The sequence below is a fragment of the Meriones unguiculatus genome, chromosome 21 (assembly GCF_030254825.1).
Source record: "Meriones unguiculatus strain TT.TT164.6M chromosome 21, Bangor_MerUng_6.1, whole genome shotgun sequence".
Classification (NCBI taxonomy): Eukaryota; Metazoa; Chordata; class Mammalia; order Rodentia; family Muridae; genus Meriones; species Meriones unguiculatus.
In genome coordinates, this window is record NC_083368.1 from 57,279,809 (window position 1) to 57,301,492 (window position 21,684).

Consider the following 21,684-nt stretch of genomic DNA (forward strand, 5'->3'; position numbering starts at 1 on the left):
GGTCATGGCTCGTGGGTCTCTCGGGGCCTCGGCGTGCTCGCAGGGGCGCCCGACGGCAGGCAGCGAGGCCCGGGAAACGTCCGTGGCCGGGCGGGAGCGGGCTTCCCGCTTCCGAGCCCCGCGGCCCCAAGAGGCCGGCGCCCGCCCGGGCCCCTGCGCGGCAGCGACCATGTCGGGCCGCCGCGGCCGCCATCCGCCCGCCCGGCCCCGCCGCGCCCCCACCGCCGCCGCCGCCGCGGCCCCCTCCCCGGGCCGCCCGGGCCGCGCCGGCCGGCCTCGCCATCATGGCGGCCTCCGGGCGGGGAAGCCGGGCCGTGCGTCGCGTGCGTGCCCCCTCCCTCCCCTCCCCCTCCTCGGCGGCGGCGGCGGCGGCAGAGGCGGCAGCGCTCGCCATTGCCGCTGGTGGCAGGAGGCTGCGAGGAGCCGGCGCGGTCGCAGTCTCCACGGCGCAGGCCCACGGTAGCGCAGCCGCTCTGAGGTGAGTGCCCTACCGCGCAATCTCCAGCTATTTCAGCCCCGGCGCAGCCGCAACACGCCGCCCGCCCGCCCGCCGGCCGGCCGGCCCGCCCCGCAGCCGGCGCCCCGCCGCCCCCCGGGCTCGGGGCCTGGGCCCGCGGCGGGTCCGGCCGGCCTGGGGCGGGGGGCCCGGGCCGGGCGCAGCCAAACCGCCACCCCGAGGATGCGCAGGCCGCACTAGGCCCCGGGCGTCCTGGCGGGCTCCCGAGAGCGCCGGGGTTCCGGCCTGGCGGCCTCGGGCCGGCCGGGCCGCGGCCTCCTCCGCCGCCTCCGCGCTGTGGAACCCGGGGCCCGGCCTTCCCGCCGCGGGCGGCCCGGGAGAGCGCGCCGGGCCCGGGAGGCGGGTGGGCTGCGCGGGGCGGCCGGGCGCTCGGCTCCCGGCGGCTCCCGGCGGCGCGGCGCGGCCGGGCGGGGCGCGGCTGGCTCTGGCGGGAGAGCGGCTGCAGCTCGGCCGGGCGACCTCCGCCGCTTCCCTCCCGCCGCGCCGGCGTGGGCCGCTCACCCGGGAGGACCGGGGGGCGCCGAACATGGCGCGCTGCCCACCTTCCTGCAAGTTGTGAGGAGGCGCCTGGGCGGCAGTTCCAGGAGGAGGGCGCAAAGTCCTTTTGTACGCGCCGGGAAGGAGCGACATTGTGTCTCCCTCCACGGCGGACACGGCCGCCGAGGGGGCCTGGCTTCTCCCCGGGCCTGGCGTGCTGGTCCCCGGGGCGCGGGGTGGGGGTGGCGCACCGCTCGGGAAGAACGGAGCCCCGACCGCGTCGAGACGGGGGTCCGGGATGGCCTTTTGCTCGACACCGGCCCGTGTCCCCGGGCTTTCGCGGGTTCGAGGCTTTGCCGTTGCGTGCTCCGGCGCGATGGCCCCTGTGTTCCTCACCTGTTGGGTCCTTGCTGCTGGTCCCAAACTTTGTGCGGTGCGTGTGACTGCCCCCCCAGAACTTGCGATTGTTACTCGCAGCTTAGTGTTGTTAGGGCTTCAAAGGGTTGGAGGAGCTGGGAACAGGTCACCATCTTCCCAGCCATTAAAATATCTGTCCTGATTGTTTACGTTGGAGTTGGTTATCGGTTGGGCCGAATTCTTTCAGTACTCAGAGCAAGAGTCACATTTTACTAAGCGTTTAAACGCCACGTTTTGGGAGGAAGCTAGTGGGAGTGAAACTGTCAGTTGGGACAGGGCTCTGTAGGGGAATGGGTGCAGCTTTTGTCCTTCTTGGAGTTGTCCTTTTTCCAGTCCTCAGCCGGTCCTCTTAAAAATTTATTTTTCCTTTGGTCTTGAACAGTAAGTTACTTGGCTTGTTCCTCAGGGGAAGAGAAGAGGGGAAAGTTGGAGATACTTTATATGTGTGTTGGTTTTGGTTTTGTCATTCAGTTGTGTCCTGACTCCCGAACATTGTTCGAAAGTTCTTGACCCCCTATAAGGTAGTAAGAATACGATTAGTTATGAGTACGGAAGGAAATTTATGGTCATCATGTGGAATGTGGTGTATTGACTTTGAATTTGGGTGCATATTTATTGCAGTTCATTGTGTACAGATTTTTTTTGGGGGGGTGTCAAAGAGCTTTTTGTTTTTATTTTTGGGCTGTGCTGGGGATTTGACCTAGGGCATTGGACTTGGAGACCATTTGCTGCTGAACTACACTGGCAGCCAGCCTTTGTTGTTGTGTTTGCTTGTTTGTTTGTTTTTCCTGATAAGGATTTAGACTGCTGCTTTCAGTTGTGTACTTGACCCAAACTGAAAGAAAATAATCAGATTAAGAGTCTTTTCGCCCACTTCATTTAAAGTTTTGATTTCATTATAATCTCAAACTCAACATACAGAAGGGAAGATGAATTTTTTAATTTAATTTTATTTTTTGTTTTTTTTGCCTAGTAGTGAGTGGTTCATAATCTCATTTAACCAAAACCAGTCAACTCAAGCTAGGTATTTTCACAAAAATGTTGTTCTGGGAAACTGCAGGATTATAGAACAACATTCATATATATTTCAGTGGAACCTAGATTGTGTTTTATTAAGTCATAATTATGCTAATTGAGTTAGGGAGGTGAAGGCCAACATGATTTAAATGCATGAATTGTCATTGCTGGTTTACTATATGTTTAACCAGACCTCTGGGTTGTCTGGGTTCTTGCAGTTTAGAATTACAGTTTTGTAATATCTGTATGGCCTTGGTTGTCCTTTAGCTTGCTGTATGCATCAGGCTGGCCTCAGGAGCTGCCTACCTCTGCCTTTAGAGTGATGGGATAAACATATGTACCACCGTGCCCAGCTGACATTTTTATCTTTCTGTTTTTGGACAGGATTTCTCTTCAGCTGTCCTGGATTTATTTTATAGACCAGGCTGGCCTTGAACTCGCAGAGATCTGCCTGCCTCTTCCTCCTGAGTGCTGGATTACAGGCTTGCACCACCACGCCTGGCCATTTTCATGCCTTTTATTTGCCTGAAGACATTGAGTAAATGTTGGAATAACTGAGAATGAACGTCAGTTGTTGAAGTTGGATTTTGTTTCAGGACAAAGTCAGCATAAAAAGGCATGGTGATATGTTTTTGTTTGGGATGGGGAGATAGGCTGTCAGTCTTTAGAAGCACACTCTTCAACGTCTGTGTTGCCCAGCGTCTGTTAGACAAGCGCGGTGCTCTGTGATGAAGCACACTTGCTCACCTACTCAGACTTGGAAGTGAGGGAGCTCCGAGTGCTGCTTAGATCCCAGAAGTCCACACTGCCCTCCAGACTTGAGATGCCCATCTCTCCCGAAAATGACATCTCTTACTTTAGCTGTCTGTCTGTGTAGAATGCTCATTCTATGTACACCTATGTGTATGTACGTGTGCATATAATTGGAGAGATCAGTTGCACACCAGTCTGTAGTCCGTGACTGTTAGTTGTTTGTGCTTTCATGGTTTCATTAGGACATAAGTCAGCATTTTTTTTCAGCCCAGGCTTACCAAATACAGGTTTCCACCATCCCTTTGTAAATCAGCAGTCAGAAAGGCCCGTGTTTGTAAATGCTGCGCTGTTTGGGGGCTGGTGGCATGGATCACTAGGGGAGTACACACTTGGCTTGAGCAAAGGGCTGGGTTCAGTCTCTAATTAAAAAAAAAAAAGAGAGAGAAAGAATGAGCAAACACGTTGTTTGGATCAAGTCTGGTGATTTTTGTTCCTGTGTGCTAATTTAAAAAAAAAATTTTTCTTTTATGTATGAGTATTTGGCCTGCATATGTTTGTGTGCTACTTGCATGCCTGTAGCTGGTGAAAGCCAGAAGAGGGCATCACATCCCTTAGAGCTGAAGTTACCGGTGCTTGTGACCTACCCCACAAGAGTAATGGGCTGGGAACCAAACCGGACCTCTGGGAGAGCAGGAAGTGCTCTCACTGAGCCATCTCTCCAGTCTGTTTTTGTTTGGTTGGTTTTTGAGGTAAGGATTTGTGTGTCCCTGGCTGGCTGAGAACTTGCTGTGTAGCTGAGGTTGGCACTGAACTTCTAATTCTTGCAGGGTGTAGTGGTGCGCACTTTCAATCCCAGCTCTCAGGAGGCAGCAGATCTCTGTGCGCTGGAGGCCAGCCTGGTCTACAAGGTGAGTCCAGGACAGCCAGGGCTACACAGAGAAACTGTCTTGGAAAACAGACAAACAAAAGAACTTGTAATTCTTCTGCTACCGCCTTCCAGATGCTGGGTTTAAAGGGCATGCACCTTTTTGATGGGTGAGGAAGCACTTTCAGCCACCGAGCTACGTGCTAGGTCTTCGTTAGTACTACCCATTGTTGTTCTGAGTGAACAGGCTAGGGGGAAAAGAGTAAAAGGAGTTGAGACAAACCGCCAACAGGCATTCTCAGACCACAGCTACCTTAACTGTTGGAAACTTAATCTTGTAGCAGTAAGAATGCTTTGAAGTTAATGTGATATGGTAAAAACTGGGAAAGTGAATTTTTGACTACTCCAGAAAAATAAATGGCTTACGAGTGTCTTGTGTTATCTCCCCTCAATACAGTTCAGAATTAGACTAATGTGTTTCAACCTCTTCTCAGTTTACTTTAGTTATCAAGATATCAGAGGCTTCAGTTTGTAGTCTTTATGCCTTAGCTGTCCTAATGCTTATATGACATTAAACTGCTATTGAATTGAAGAAAAACCAAAAATGTAACTTTCTGGAGATACTCAAACACATTAAAGACAAAGCAGAGCCGGTTCCATCCGGGCTACCGCGCTGCATGCTGTTCCTTAAGACGCATCTGTATCGCGCACTCATCACAGTCGCTCCGAGGATCACCCTAACTGAGCGCTCTCCTGAAGCCCAGGCTGTAGTGTGCTAAAATCCCCGCTGTTGCTGCAGTGTCAGTAGTTAACTGGGGTAGCCATATCTAATAAGGTGTGTATTTGCGGGTATGTGTGCATGCTTCGAATGATCACTGATTTGGGGTAGGGATAATATTTTTTCAAAGAAGCTCCAGGAGCTATTCTTTGTATGAGTCATCTGGTGATCTCAGCTACTTGTGGAGATTGTGTTTCTCAGTATGTAGAAGTATATAATTCAGGATTGGGCCAACAAGGTGGCTCATAAGCAGATAAGTAATACTTTTTGTTTGTTTTTTAAGTTTAGTCTAGCTGATACCCTTGGTTTCATATGTGAGTTTGATAATCTAAGATGTCTGTTGGATAAACTACCCTGGGCCTCTTCCAGAATGCTTTTGAGGAGTGAGCTTCATATGCATATACGCAAAGACTTTTTTAAGGAGCCCATGTTTTACTGTTGGCAATCGTAAGCTTTCCAGAACTTAAGTGAGCACTGCTGCTCCTGAATGTTAATGTGGTTAGGCTGGCAGCTAACCTCCAAAGAGGAGGAGGAAGTGAGGAGACTTCTGTGAAACATTGCTTAAAGCTATTTAAGCTGTAGGCCAGGACCAGGAGCAGGAAACAGCCCTATTTTTGTTTTCTGTTTAAGAGCAGGTAAGGCATACCCTCCTTGAGTGCGTCCTCACCTTAAGAGGTTTGCGTTTGTTCAACATTAAACACTGATTTCTCGGCCCACGGGAGTTACAAACCTTGGGCCTTCTCTAGGAGGAAAAGATGAGCTCAGCTCTTCTGCAAGTTGTGGAAACTGAGACAGGTTAAGATGGTGCGGGAATAGGAGTCATTTGGGGCAGGGACCATGGGGAAGGGAAAACAAATGAGGGAAGAGTGCATGTTAGGTAGGTTTGAGAAGGATGGACAGGCTAGACGGAGGCTAGCAGCAGCTGAGAAACTGGGTGGATTTTACTTGTGCTTGACATTGGATTGGGAGAGATTGGGAAGTTGGTAATCGGCCCTCACACAGTATGGGTTTTATTCTGTCGGCTTCCAGGGGCTAAGGTGGTCAGTAGATGGGGCTTGGTGGTGCTGAGTACTAAGTCCCAAGCCGGTGGATGTGCCGATCAAGCACTGGACCATTGGATAACATCCCCAGGGTTCACTGTTGTTTTAAAGATTAATGTATGAATATTGCTTTAGAGACGTCTGAGGCTTTTGGGCTCCTTCCCTCCTTCCCCCTCTTCCTCCCTCCCGTCTTTCCTTCTTTCTTAAGACGGTTTCTCTGTATAGCTTTGGCTATCCTGGACTCGCTTTGTAGACTAGGCTGGTCTTGAACTCACAGCCTGCCTCTGCCTTCCAGAGTGTTAGGATTGTAGTCAAAGGATACCAGGCGGGGATTATGTGATTTATCTGTCCATTGACTGTAAGGAGTTAAGGTCTGTGCTAAGTGGACTGATTATGATGCCTTTAAGATAGGGACTATGGAGGAAGAACAGCATCGGTGAGAGAGCCTATGTGTGTTGAGTTCTATGGGGATGGATTGTAACTCAAGGAAATTGGGGGGTGGAAGAAATTTTCATTCATCAACTAATGTCATATAGAATTGTGAAATGTACAATCAGGAGTGAGGGAAAATCTTTTTGAAAAGATTTACACGGTGTGAGTGTGTGTGCCCTATATATTTACATAAATGCCCCCAGAGGTGTCAGGTCACCTGGAACCTGTGACCCTGTGAGCCCTGCCCGGTGTAGGTGTAGGTGCTAAGACCTGAGCCCATGCTCTCTGCAGTGGTGGTAAGCACTTAGCCAGGAGTAAGGAAGAACCATAGGCAGCTTTGGGGAGCATCTCCAGTCTGAAGGTGACTGGAAGAAGAGGGAGGACTGAGGGAACCTGGAAAGGAATAATTAAACAGTTAGGAAGATGGTAAGAACAGAAGCTGAGAGGGATTGAGAGTCTCAGCCATGGAAATTCTACAGAGAATTCATTGGGATAAGCGCAGGATTTGGCATTTCAGAAGAGGTTGGGTTGATGAGATGGCTCAGCACGGAAAGGCGCTTACCCAAGCCTAACAGCCTGAGTTCAATCCCCAGGACCCACGTGGTGGAAGGGAGAGCTGGGTTGCGTGCCCCTTGTTCTACTCAGTAAATTAGTAAAAAATTTGGGAGGTAAAAAGTCTCTGTATATATATGCGTTATTTTACCCCACATCTCGTAAAACACAAATTCATCTTGAGTTTTGAAGATTTATGCTATTAGTATGTTAAATACATTCTATAAAGTTTTTATGTCTGGAGTTTAAGGATGCATTATAGCTGCGTGACTCTGAATCTTAAAATCACATGCAAAGTTTTGTGTTTGTGCCTATGGAATACTTTAAGGTTTAAGGGAAGGGCGCAGTCTCACTTTCTGAGATTCTCAGGGCTCTTGACACATAAGAGTCAGGGGCCTTTTCAGCAATGTCAGTGATGAAATCTCAGGTTAGTTGTCTGAAATAAGTTCCAGGGAGGAATTTGGGGTGGGTGTCTTATGTGAGCTTTCCTATGAAGCACCTCTAAGAGATGGCATGGGAAAACTTAGTGGGGGAGGAGGAAAACCAGGGCAAAGCTTAGGCAGCCGCAGGTCCTTTTGGTTTTTTAGTCTTAGTACTCAACTCTAGTCTTGACTGTTCACGCACAATAGACACAGCACTCTGGGGAGGGTCAGTACTATTTTAAGGGGAAAAAAAAACGATTTTAAAGGAAAATTGTGTTCAGAGGAAAAATATCCTCCCCCCCCCCCTTTTTATTTCATTTTTTGTTTGTTTTTAGAGGCAGGGTTTCTGTGTGTAGCCTTGGCTGTCCTGGGACTCATCCTATAAACCAGGTTGGCCTTGAACTCACAGAGATCTGCCTGCCTCTGCCACCTTGATTAATGGGATTAAAGGTGGTGTGTGCCATTACTGCCCAGCAAGAATTGCTCACAACAGCTAGGTTTGGTGGCACACACCTTTATTCCCAGCGCCTGGATCTCTGGATTCGAGCCCAGCCTAGTCTACAAAGTACAGGACAGCTAAGGCTACACAAAACAAAAACAAAAAAGCTGTTTATAGCTTAGAAATTTTCTAAAGTATATAATTTTTTTGGTTTAGTGATAATGGCAAGATATTTGCTCTTCTTACCTAATTTCTGTGATCATGAAATGAAATACTATTCTGTTTTGTTAGGGTTTTTTAGACATGACTGAAGAATAGAATACTTTGATATTCAAGACAGCTTAATGCTAGGACATTGCCTAGGGTTCATGTTTTTAAAGTCATGAATAGAATTTATACATTCAAACACATTTACAAATAAATATTCCAAGCTGGGTATGGTGGCACACGCCTTAAGAGGCAGACACAAGCAAATCTCTGTGGGTTTCAGGACAGCCAAGGCTATATAGAGAGGCCCTGTCTAAAAAAAAAAAAAAGACAAAAAAGTAAAGAAACAAACCAATAAATATCTGCTTGGTTCCCATAGTAGTTCATTCTGAAATTTTAGATAATTTTTACTCAAATCTTTGGCCTTTGGAGACAGTTTTTAATCAGTTCCTAGTTTCTGGGTGGTAATTTGTATACATTCATTTTACTAATTCATTCATTTGGTGGTACTGGGAGATTGAACCCAGAAGACTGTCTTTGCTAGTAGATACTTCTACCCGTAAGCCACAGCCTAGCCCCAGTCTTCACACTTGATGGCCATGCTCAAAAATAACTATTACTGGTTGACAGTACAGGCTGCCAGGCAGAAATACGGGTGAATACAAGAATAGGGGACAGATAAATAATGCTGAGTAACCTTAGAACATTTACACTCTGTACTGCTTCACTGAGTTGGTGATCAGTTTCTGTTGGCTACTTTTAAATTTGACACAGAATTCTACTTACTAGGAATGTAGTCGTATTGACTTAAATGTAAACAGTGTATACTATTTCAATCAGGGTAGTTAGCACATTCAGCACTGTGAACGTTATGTTGTAAAATTTTTCCTACCTGTTAATTATGGTGGCTGTACTATGTTGTGGAACTAGAACTTAACCCTAATTATAATTTTGAGCCTGTTAACCCACCTTTGCGTATCGTTTTTGCCACTACCTTCCTCTGGTAAGCACTCAATGTCTTCACCTCCTGCATCCTGTGAATTCATGTGGGGTTTTCGTGTGCCTGACTTATTTCACTAGCTATAACGGGTCATGCATGTTGCTGTAAAGTGGGTTATTGTGCGCCATCTCTGAGGATCCTAATAACAGAAGAACATTTTGTCTGTTAAGGGCTTCTCTCTCTCCCTCCCTCCCTCCTTCCCTCCCTCCCCTTTTCTTTCTTTCTTTCTCTAGGTAGTTTTGAAAGAAAAGTCTCAGTGATGAAGCTCCTGTATTAAGCCCACATGTCAAAGAATCAACCAGGCTCTGCTCAGGTGTACCATTTCTGAGCCAGTGTCTTGGCCAACTGTGGGCTTTGGGTATTAAATCTAAAGGAGAAATAGTCTATTGCTAATTTTGTGACTGTTGGAAGTTTTGCCTCTCCTTCATTTTTGGCTTTATAAATTTCTTCTAAATAAAAGTTATTTCTAAAATGAATTCTGAGTCTGTTATTAAAAACTATTTACTGAATGCAAAAATACATGTAATATGTATTCATTATAGAAAAGTAAAAGAAATATAACCCAACCATGTAAAGAACATTTTAATGTATTTGATTTTAATTTCTTTAATACATGTGTTTGTGTGTGAGAGAGCAAGAAAGAAGAAAAAGAGTGTATGTGTGCACATTGTGTGTGGAGAGGTCAGAGGACAACAGAGGTCAGTTCTTTGCATTATGTGGGTGTCGAGGGTCTCACTCAGGCCCTCGGACTTTGTAATAGGGCGGTTACCCATGGGCAGTGAGTGCATTAGCTCTTTCCCTAAATGCGGGTGGTACAGTGAGGGCAACTCGGAGATGCAGGGTGATACATTGTGTCCCACTCCAGACCGTCCTCAGCGGGTTGGAGAGCACCTACTTAGTTTTGCTCTGAGGTGGGTTTTTATTTGTTTTTGTTTTTTGTTTTTAACTCCTGGAGTTTTTGGGTTTGTAACTGTTTTTGTGAGCCAGCCTGGACTTAAATTCCTCGCACAGTCTCTGAATGCTGGGATTAAAGGTGCCACTATACCTGGCTTGCTGAGATATTCTTGGTGGGACAGTCCCAAGTAATTTTGTTTAATGGAATAAAGGTTAAAAAATTTCCCCAAAATTTGTATTTATCCCATTCAGTGCTGGCTGTTTGTGTTCTGGTTGCTGAGGTAAGAGTGTTTTGGAGCAAGAGTAAGAAAGATGAAAGTGAACTCTGCTAACCTAGTCTCTATCCACCTCATCAAACTCACCTGCAAACACCCTGTTTCCAGGATGGCTTCTGATGGGAACATCACATCCCAGTGTTTGCCAGTTTTACTTCGAGATCTTCTGAGTTGTTATTCCTACTGAGGAAATTAAGTATAATACTGTGGCAGCAGTATTGTAATAGAGTAGTGTTAAAGATCCATCTTTCTCCTTCTAAAAAAGCATCGTCTGTTTGGGGAGTTTAGAATTTATTTTTTCATTTACCTGCCTACCTACCAACCTTCTTACTTACGAACCTACCTCAGTGCCATCATACCCAGCTTAAAAGATTTGAAATGCACAAAATGCAAGAAATTTCGTATGTTTTTTTTTTTTCCCCAGAGTTTCTCTGTGTAGCCCTGGCTGTCCTATACTCACATTGTAGACCAGGCTGGCTTTGAACACAAAGATCTGTCTGCCTTTGCCTCTGAGTTCTGGGAGGCCAGAGGAGGGCATCAGGTTTCATTATAGGTGGTTGTGAGCCACCATGTGGGTGCTGGGAATTGAACTCAGGACCTGTGGAAGAGCAGCCGGTGCTCTTAACCACTGGGCCATCTCTCCAGCTCTTCCTTAATCTGCTCTTAACCATTGTAGTAGTCAACGCCTTACGGGTGTTTGTTTCTTTTCTTTCTGAGACAGGGTCTCTGTAGTTCTGGTGCTTCTGGAACTCCCTCTGCAGACCAGGCTGGTCAGCTGCCTTTGCTTCTCAAGAGCTGGGATTAAAGGCGTGGGCCATTACACCTGATTGCCTTTTTTCTTTGTACAAAATAGTAAGCATATTCTGGGTAAATAATTAGCTAATGTAATTGGTACCCAAAGTGGACCTAAGTATAGTCACACCTCATTCATCCATCTGTCATCTGTCTATCATGTCTGTCTGTCATCTGTCTAAATAGCAGGGTCTGTGGCTAGTCCTGGCTGTCCTGGAGCTCACTGTGACGAGGCTGGCACATTTTGTGAGGACAGGGACATAGATTAATGAGTGCATCCTTAATTTCGCTTTTTAGAGTCCTTGGCCGTGCACCTCGGTGATACAGGAGACTGTTGTTTCATACCCCAGACCTGTCTATCATGTTAGTACACAAGGCCACCAGTAGCTCAACAACCTTGTCTAGCCAGGTGCAGTCAGAATGCAGCCTCAAGGACATTTTAGTGATACAGTGTAAAGATGGCATTTGTGGGACTGGGGACAAGCTGCTTGGGTTGGTGAGTGGTAATTGTGTGGGAAGGCCCGGAGTCACCGTGCTGCATGGAGACTGTTGGATAAATGCTGTGCACTCTTAGACTAAGTGAACTTACGAAGCTCTCTTCAAAAAGTGTACATTTACTGCAACTTTTTCAAGGCCTTTGGTCTTTTAACCTTTTAGCTTAAAACAAATACATTAGCATGTGATGCACGCCTGTGATCCCAGCACTCTGGAGGCAGAGACAGGCAATGGATGTGAGTTTGAAGCAGACTGGGTCTGTGTAGTGAGTGTAAGGCTGGTCAGGGATAGCCAGTGAGATTGTAAAAACCCAAAGAAGATTACCCCTCCCCAGTACATTGAATGTGCAGTATTTTGTCTGTCCCAGTCACCTATTTTCAAATATTTCAAAACTTTGTTTAAAACTCATAGAAAGTGGGCATGGTGTCACAATCTTTTCTTTATCTTCTATGGCAGCCATAGTAGGATTGGAAGTTTAAGGTCAGCCTGAGCTACAGTGAAGTATGTATTTAGGCTGCATGAGATGCTGTCTAAATAAATTCAAACATTTCAGTCCAGAGCTGTGGCTCTCAACCTTCCTAATGCTATGATCCTTTAATACAGTTCTTCATGTTCTGGTGACCCCAACCATAAAATTATTTAATTGCTATTTCATAACTCCAATTTTGCTACTGTGTGACCCCTACAGGGTGGAAACCCACAGGTTAGGAATCCCTGCCCTAGACCTACACAGGGCTATAGTGGTCATCTGCCTCTGCCCTTTGCTCTACTTGAAGGTGCAGGCTGTCTTGTAATGACAGTGCTGCCTACTGGACCTTTTCTGAAGGACTTGCCAGAGGCTCTGAGGAGGTAGTCCTCAGAAACCTGAGCATGGTGAGGCGTTTTTTTTTGTTGTTGTTGTTGTTGTTTATTTATTTATTTATTTTGGTTGTAAAGTCTTGCTGTTGGTAAGCAGAAAATACACTGTGGACAATTTATTCCATTAGTAAAAATCTTTTGGTGTTAAGATCACATCTGATAGACTTACTACAAGACCTAAAATTGTGAAATTATGTAAATGGCCATATATCATTAGAAAAGACTTTGAGATGAAGGCATTTGGGCCACGCCCCTGCGGAGAGAGCAGAGCTGAGGGCAGAAGCAACAGCAGTTGGGCTTAAGGAAACATGGCTGCTACAAAATGGGCTTCATCTTCTCCTCCGGACTTTGGGGATATGATAGGCCTATGAAGTTAGCAAAGACCAGAGCTGGGCGTGGGGCTGTGTGCCTGCATTTCTAGCTGGTGTGGAGGCAAGATGGGGATTTTGAGGCTGGCTGAGATGAGACCTTGTCTCAGGAGTGTGGCAGCACACCTTTACACCAGCACTTGGAGGCAGAGGTGAGTTTGAGGCCAGCCTGGTCTATATATGGAGTTCTAGGCCAGCAAGAGACCCACAGTAAGACCCTGTCTCAAAGGTAACAAATCAGAAAGTAAAGCTTTGGCTTACTGAGAACAGGCTCACAGACCGGGACAGCCTGGAGAATCCTTTGCTCCGCCTCCTCGAGCTTCTCCAGAAGCCTAACCACTTCCTGCCAGAGATTCAGTTAGCCTTTGAGACCTTGAAGTGGCTGGAAATGTAATTTCAGGCTCAGGGTAGTGAAGGCACCTGCCAGGCAAGCCCAGTGATTCAAGTTCAATTCCTTGGACCCGCCTAAAGAAGTGGGCAGCTGTGGTCTCTAATCCTGCCTCCCACCAAGCACGATCCTGCCCACAAGCTCACACAGAAATATTTGTAAAGGGAATTCCTGACCCTGAAATTGGAACTTTCCCCTATTCTCTCGGGTTTCCAAAAACAAGTATTCCATTTTGTTATAAAATTGTCTCCATTCTCTAGTTCAGGTATCCTTGCATTTTTTAGCCTTCCTGGGAAGAAAAGCAAGTGTGCTGGAGAACAAAGTTGAGGAAGGACTGTATTACAAGCTTGGTGCTTTGAAAGGAAAAAAATATTTTTTTTTTCTCAGATCCAGAGAGACAAATGAGCGGGTAAAGTGATTGTAGTGTGAGCTCAAAGAGGGGTGAAGACTTCAGCTTTGAGGACCTTTTCACCTCTGAGTTCCTGAAGTTACACAATATTAGGGGTACCCAGGTCTATAGAGTAAAGGGCATTTTGAGAAGCTTCGAAGTGATTTGGATAATTCCGAGACTTGGTAAATTGGGTTGGGGCCAAGTACTGACGGGGCAGAAGCACAGGAGTTTTCCAGGCTATTATGCTTTGTAAGCCTATTCTAAGTGCCCGCATTGGGGTCCCTGTACCCGTGTGGAAGCTGGGCAGGAGGCAGAGGTGGAGTCCGTGGGTAGAGTGGCTGGCGACACTGGCCAGAACTGGCTAGCTCTGACTTCAGCAAGACACAGTAAAGTGGAGCTCACTGAGGCACCTGACCTCAGCGCTGGACCACCACATGCGCGTACACGAGCGCGCACCCCTCGACCTACATAGGCAAATGCACACATGCGCACCACGTGTTTAATGTGGGTTATAACTTGATATTTGCCATATTAAATATTGAGTGGAGGTTTCGAACATATTTGTTAATTCAAAAACACCATAGTAAGCATACAACATGTCGGAATTATTTTTATTCCTTTGGTTAAGGTATAAGAAGGTAATCAGATTACACACGCACACACACACACACACACACACACTAGTTGAGAAGTGTTTAAGAGCCTTTTTAGGTATTTGTGGATATTTTTAGATAAACACCCAAACTTAACAACATTAGCTTCTGGAGTGTGGGCTCCAATGAAGAGTATGAAATGATAACTGTGTTTATGTTAAAATCGATTTGACTGTCTTCCACTTTGAGCGGGTGGGTGGTTGCGGAGACTCTAGCTTGTCTGGCCTCTGCTTCCTGTTGCTGGATCTGCCACCAAGCCTAGCCGGAATAGGTCCTTTAACTCAGGAATGACCTCGTGTCTGATATGGGTAGTTTGGAAAACAGCCTTGTAGATCTTGCAAATATTGATACAAACATTTATTAATAGCTCTGCTATTTAATCAGATAAGGCTTATTGTAGCAGATAGAAATTTTCCAAAATTCTGTCACTTGATGTTATCATGGGCAATAAGAACCGTCGGGAGTAGCTTTACTTCTGGTTGTTGAGAAACATTCTGTCCGAAGTGTAGGATTTAGTGCTAGCATGATTTGTCAGCCATTCTATCAGAGAAAAGTGACTGTTTTTGGGGAAAGTGGCTAGTTTCCTTTGCAGCCCACATCATACTTCACCATGCTTTGGTGACCTTCTGGAGTGCTGTCAGCAAGGGCAGAAATGCTTGGTACGCATTTGTATTTTGAGCAGAGTAACTAAGAGCTATGAAGGGTGAGTGACTATTTGTAGGGTTTGGAGCCAAGTATAGTGCTGTGCTATCCTAGCACTCAGGAGGCTATGGCAGGAGGATTGCCGTGTGTTCAGGGCTACATGGTGGGTTCCAGGCCTTCATGGGCTGTCTCAAAACCCAAGCATGGCTGGTTTGTCGATACACACTTTAATATCAGCACTTGGGAGGCAATGACAGGAGATTCTCTGTAAGTTCAGTGCCACCTGGACTACTATGGAGTTCCAGGCCTGCTGGGCTTTCACTGAGAAGCCCTATCTCCAAAAGTTAAATCAATCAATAATAATGATAATAAGTTTTACTTTTTCATCAAGTGCATGCGTAAATAAAATAAACCTCTCCCCCATTACTGTGAGGATATGAAAATGTAGATTTTTCTGACATGGTACTGAGTGTTGGATTGCTCTGTTAGTCTTTACCCCACCATTGCTTCTGTGTCCTAAATGCTAATAATAGAAACGGTGGCAGAAGGGAGGCAGGAGGATCAGGAATTCAAGATCATTCTTGGTTTAAGTCTGAGGCTATCCCAGGTTGAGGCCTTGTCTTACTTTCCCTTTTCCTTCCTTCCTTCCTTCCTTCCTTCCTTCCTTCCTTCCTTCCTTCCTTCCTTCCTCCCTCCCTCCCTTCCTCCTTCCCTCCCTTTCCTTCCCTTCCTCCCTTTCCTTCCCTCCCTCCCTTTCCTTCCTTCCCTCCCTTTCCTTCCTTTTCTTCCCCTCCCCTCCTCTCACCCTCCTCCTCTCCTTTCCCCTCCCCTCTCCTACCCCATCTCCCCTCTCTCTTCAGGTCTAAGTATGTAGCCCTGGCTAGCCTCCTGCTTCAGCCGGCAAGTTGCAGAGATTACAGGCAGGCCAGCTGCCCAGCTGAAAATCCTAAGGGAAAAGTGCTTTGGGAGCGCAGCATCCCCAGTGAATCCACCACCCTAAAACAGATTTTGTTATTTCCCTTTGCTTCCCCGTTTCATATTCTCTCTCTCTCTCTCTCTTTCTGTGTGTGTTTATGCGTTGTTCATTTTGTACCTGGGATTTGGTTTTATGGATTACATAAAATTGGAAAATAGTCACAGAAAGCTGTAATCCAATTTTTGTTGCAAAGGGAAAGGAAATGAAGGAGTACCCATGTAAGACATGCCTTGTAACTGTATCATACCAAATATTGGCAGTGTGTTCTTATAGAGGCACACTGCTTCCGGGTGAGCTGTCCAGAAAGCTTCCAGCAGGCCTGGAACTCCATAGTAGTCCAGGTGGCACTGAACTTACAGAGAATCTGTCACTGCCTCCCAAGTGCTGATATTAAAGTGTGTATCTTTACCTACCATTTCGCCATAGAAGTGCCAGGTGACAGCTGTGCGTCACCGCCACACCTGGCTTGTAGGTGGGTTCTGGGGATTGAACTCCAGGCAGACTGGTGTAGCAAATAGTTTTACCCATGGAACTGTCTCCCAATCACCTCACAAAATTTTAAAGTATCCTAAGCAATATAACCAAACTTCTAGATGCTACTGTATGATGCCTCTATAAGAACACACTGCCGCACTGTAGAGGGAGAGGAGCAGCCCCTAAAGGTTGTCTGCTGTGCTAGCATGTGCGAGTCCACACACTCACCGTTCTGCACAGCAGTGCAGAAAACAGTTTTGAATCTAAGTTTTCACTTTTTCAGGAGGAATGTGAAAACTAGTTAGCTGACACCGTCTAAGTATTAAGTACTGTCTTGGTTCTATTTTTATCTAATAGGCAGGCTCTTACTAGGAGCCGAGGTTGTCCTGGAACCCTCAGAGACCCGCCTGCACCTGCCTCCTGAGTTCTGGGATTAAAGGCAAGGCTCACAGATGGCAGGCCTAAGTTTGCTTTTTTTTTTTCCCTGTTGTTGTTTTATGGGAAACTGTGAAAATGAAACAATACACATATTTCTGTGCTGTTTAAACCAGAGTATTATGTGTTGCTTATAATTTTATATTGGTAACTTGAGGTCGCTGTAGAAAGCAAATTACTGGCCTGTATTAGGACTTCCTTCAGCTGTGGTCCCTTTATGTTCACTTCTTCTGTGCACCTTTTGGTTAGAGTTGTTTTTTTATTTGTTTGTTTGTTTGTTTTCTTTGTTGTTTTTCCAGACAGGGCTTCTCTGTGTAGCCAGGCTGTCCTGGACTCACTTTGTAGACCAGGCTGGCCTCCAACTCACATCAATCCGCCTGCCTCTGCCTCCTAGAGTGCTGGGACTGCAGGCGTGCGCCACTGTGCCGGGCTTTGTTAGAGCTTTATCAGCCCACCGTGCCCCTTGGAAGAGAGAGGAGGAAGAGCATGGCACCGTTTGACTGGTTCTCTCGGTGATGGCTGTAGTGGAGAGCTGCCGGCAGCCTTGTCTCCGCGTCCTGATGACATATATCCAGCCCATACAGTCGTGCTGGTTCAGCACTGAGGGATCGAAACTGAAGATGTCTGTAGTGCTTTATACTTTATTGCGGATACTTCTGCAGCGAGAAAGAAGGCCGATTTGTTTTGACCCAAATGAGCATAGAACTAAGGGCCTAGGAAAGCTGGGTCAGCAGCTGTGGGTCGGTTTGCTGTCCATCATGGCCAGGGTCAAGCAAGAGGCCACTTAATGCCCCTTTTCCTCAGTTTGCAAACTGTATCAAAGACCATACTGAGAAAACGCCAGTGAGAAAAATGTTTTTAATTCTAATTTTCATCTTTCCTTGTCTTGGGTACTGCCCTTTTAATAATACTTAATCTGAATGGCTGCAAACTTTTACTCATCATGAATAAATTTTGGTATTTAAAAGAAATGCTACGTAAACATGTGGGCAGTTTGGGTTTCTCTAGAACTCTAGGGTAACATATTAGAAACTGATTCCCTTTAGATTTGTGGGCCTCACACATTAAACCAGCTCTACAGTGAAGTTGTTAATTTTAATTTTAGGTGGAGTTTTAGTTTTATAATCAACCACTTTCTAAAGTTCATTGCCTTTACTTTTGAAACCTGCTGTTTTGTTGTTGTTTTTTTTTTAATCTAGAAACCCAGTGTTTTCTTTATACTGCTGTACTCTTTGCCTTGATTTTATGCCATCCTAAGTTTATTTTTTAAAGTAATTCAGGATAGTTTAATGAATTAAAAAGTAAACATGGAAAATTTAACTTTTTTTTTTTTTTTTTTTGTAGCCTTGGCTGGCCTGGAACTAGATATTAGACCTGGTGGCCCTTAAACTCACAGAGAGCCACCTGCCTCCCATTTTCTTAGTGCTGGGATTGAAGGAGTGGTCTGCCTTACTCTGCAGAAATTTTAACTTTTGGTCAACCAAGGAAAGGTCAGATTTACATTTCTGATAACTGCTTGGAATTCTTGGAAATTATTTTTGTTTTATGTCATTTGGAAAGGCTTGTTTTATGAAGTAACAAAATAGGTGCTATGTGTCTGTTTTAATGTATTCAATGTGTTTTTTTTTTTTCTCCAGGTAATTTAGGTAGTACTGTTTCACATCCACATAACAAATAAGTTTGAGGGATTAAATGACTTTTCATACCAAATTGTCTGTTTTCTTTCATACTACCAGTTTCACAGTTGTGTTAGCTCAGTGTGGTTCCATTTATCACTATATAAAGTAATAGCTTCCTTTGGACATGATGGCTCACATCTGTAATTCCAGCAAGCCTGGTGCAGAGACAGGAGGATGGACACCATGTTTGAGGTCAGCTTGGTCTATCCTGGCAAGTTCCAGCCCAGCTCAGGGCTACAACAGCGAGACCCTCTGTAAGAGAAACAAAGCAGCAGCAAGTAAAGGCCTCTGGCATCGCCTGCAGTGGGACACTTTCACAGTTGTGTCTTCTGAAGTGCAGTGTGGTGTGTATGCCTGGAATACGGTACTTGGAAGGTGAAAACAGGAGGGTCCTCAGCCTGATGTCAGCCCTTAGTGTAAGAGCAAACCAAAAAGATGGCTTATGAAAGGAACTAGTGGTATGCTTTAGCCCTACAGAAGGCGATTTCATGCTGTTTAGGGGAACAAAGTGTGAGCCTGTCTGAACTCTCAAGACAAGGTAGAGTGCTCTTGAAACTTCCTGTTTGCCCCACCGTGCTCAGTTCGCCTCCCGTGTCTTTTCTGGTTTGTTTAGTTTTTGAAGCGGGCTCGCATGCTCCCTGGGTGGCCTTGTTTCCCTCTGTAACCAAGCATAACCTAAATTTGTGATCCTCCTGCCTCCACTGCCTCAGCGATGGGATTGAGTGCCGCTGTCCAGGCTTCTACAGTTTTGTGGAATGTTGAGCCCAGGGCCTGCACATGCTGGGCAAGCACTGCCAGCTGAGCCTCGTCCCATCCTGGACTGTCCTAACATTCATAAAGAAGAGCGTTTAAGCCGGCTGAGGGACTGCACGCCTGGAATTCCAGCTTCCGGAAGTGCAGGCAGGGGGGCTACATAGCAAAGCCTTGTGTCAAAAGAAAACTCGTAGACAGATTGAGTAGATGATCTAAACCAGTGTTGTGCTGCTGCTGACGAGCTAACATCCTGCGAAAGTAAGTGCAGTCTCTCACTTTTTTGATGTCCTAAACTTCCCTTCACTTTTTTTATGTACAAAGACTATGGTGAGCTCTTTCCCTGGGTAGATGGCCTTAACTAGTCATACAAGAAAGGTTGCTCAGTCAGTGCAATGATGCCTGTGTCCTTCCAGCCCTGCCACCTGGTGCCTGCAGGTGGTGGCCTGGTGACCAATGAGGGAAAAGGGCCACTCTTAATTATAGTCTTCAGAAAAGGAGTGCATGTAATTTTTTTCTCAGCTGTTTACAAAGCAGCCATCAGTTGACATCCTGCTCAGTGTTTTCCTTTAGAGGTTGACACCCCAGCCCTTCCAGAGTTCATTCCCAACTCAGAAAAGACTGTTGAGTTCATTCTTCTAGTGCCAAACAAAACCTTTGGGAGTGTGGGACGGTGGTCAGTCGCTTATCTCGTGCCGGGCCCCTGTTTCGGTCCTCATCACTGAGGAGGTGTTTGAAAAGAGACACAGCATGGAAAAAACAAACAAAGAACACAAAAATGCTTTTTTACAAAAATGCTTTTTTGCAAAAATGCTCTTACTGTCTCAGATCAAATCCTCAGGAGATCTGGCGGCTCTGACCTGAGCACAGGTGAAAGTTGACTGCTTCTCAGCAACTCTCCTGCTGCTCAGGTCATGCTCGCTCCTCAGTGCCTTCCACTGTTTCCACGCTGCCCTCCTTCCGTCTGTTCTTCCTGCACGTCACCACAGTGACCGTGAAAAGCAGACATTAGGAAGCTAGGTTGTGCTGGGTAGTCTTATGTCAGCTTGACACAGCTGACGTCATCAGAGAGGCGGGAACCTCAGCCGAGGAAATGCCTTGGGAAGACTGAGCTGTAGGCAGGGCTGGAGGGCCCAGGCATGGTGGGTGGGGCTGCCCTGGCTCCTGTAAGAAAGCAGCGCCCTCCCCAGCCTCTGCTGCTGCTCCAGTTTCCAGGTTCCTGCACAGTGTGGGTTCTTGTCCCGATTCCATCAGGGATGAACAGTGGTATGCAAGCGTAACCAAATAAACTCTTCCCAACTTCCTTTGTGGTGTTTCCTCGCAGCAGTAGAAACCCTAAGACCTAGATCATACCCTCCTGATCAAAATCTCCAAAAGACTTTCCACCTCGCTGTAAGTGAACTCTAATCTCACCTGGCCCGGAAGGTCGTGCACTTCTGATCCTGGGTGCTGCTTCTCTGGTCTCATCCACCACTCCTGTCCACATACACCATCTTTGCTGTCCTGCTGTCCACAGCAGGAACACCACCAGAAAACCAGAGTTTGGATGCCCAGAACCCATGTAAACGCTGGGTGCCACTGTAATTCCAGCCTCAGCAAGTGGAGGCAAGGGATGCCCAGTGCAAGCTGGCTGGTGAGACCAGCATGTCAGCAAGCTCTGAGTGTGACTGAGAGAGCCCACCTCCACAGGCACCAACACACACACACCTACCATCCTTTATCCTTTGCACACGTGTGTGCCTACCACTCGCACACACACAGGAAAATGGAGGGTGAGAAGAGGGGCATTCTGTTGTGACTGTAAGTGAGAGTAACTGCGGTCCTCCAGAACTGTCCTCCTTTCTTGTTGGCAGCCTGGCTAATGACAACACTAACCAGCCAGAAGGACACTCACTTCCCTCCCGGCACACTTGTGCTTCTTCCCTAGGTCCTTGTTTTCACTGCTTACATATCTTAGGTCTTTTGTTTTACAGTTTTAGATACGGTGTCCCTGTGTAGCCCTGTCTATCCTGAGCTGGCGTGCTGGGATTTGAGGCGTGGAACCCCATCCCAATCTGTCTTGGTTGTCTGAGTTCATTATCTCCAGAAGGTTGCTCTGGACCATTGAGGACACTTGACTGGACTACCTCTAGCCTCAGCGCTCGGCGTTCTGCACGCAACTGCAGTGGTATCATTCCACCCATTATTCAGCGTCTCAACTTAGCAAAGCCTGAAACCCTAGGAATGCCTGGAGTCATGGCACAACTGTAAACCTCGGGTTAGGCTAGATTATGGTGTCTCTCAGAGGTCCTGTTTACTAGTTTTCAAAGAAACTAATGTCTAGTCTTCTTTTTTCTGACTTTTATTTTTAAAATTTTATTTTTTTTATTAATTACAGTTTATTCACTTTGTATCCCAGCTGTAGCCCCCTTCCCCATTCCCTCCCAATCTCACCTTCCCTCCCTCTTCTCACATGCCCCTCTCCAAGTCCACTGATAGGGGAGGACCTCCTCCCCTTCCCTCTGACCCTAGCCTATCAGGTCTCACAGGACTGGCTGCATGGTTTTCCTCTGTGGCCTGGCAAGGCTGCTCCCCCCCTCAGGTGGAGGTGATCAAAGAGCAGGCCAATCAGTTCATGTCAGAAGCAGTCCCTGTTCCCATTACTATGGAACCCACTTGGACACTGAACTGCCTTGGGCTACATCTGTGCAGGGGTTCT

The 21,684-nt window shown here is 46.7% G+C and overlaps 1 protein-coding gene across 11 annotated transcripts in view; it reads left to right on the plus strand.

The window, feature by feature from the left end:
• The first annotated feature begins 329 nt into the window (after positions 1 to 329).
• Positions 330 to 21,684, plus strand: part of Nrf1 (nuclear respiratory factor 1) — a 100,501-nt gene continuing 79,146 nt past the window's right edge. For 9 of the 11 annotated variants that reach the window (XM_021641305.2, XM_060373853.1, XM_021641308.2 and 6 more), the window contains exon 1: positions 330 to 478. The gene's annotated coding sequence lies outside the window, so the exon portion shown is untranslated. Of the gene's footprint in view, positions 479 to 1,277; positions 4,090 to 21,684 lie in introns of those variants that run through there. The other 2 variants (XM_060373850.1, XM_060373849.1) reach the window with 2 other exon arrangements.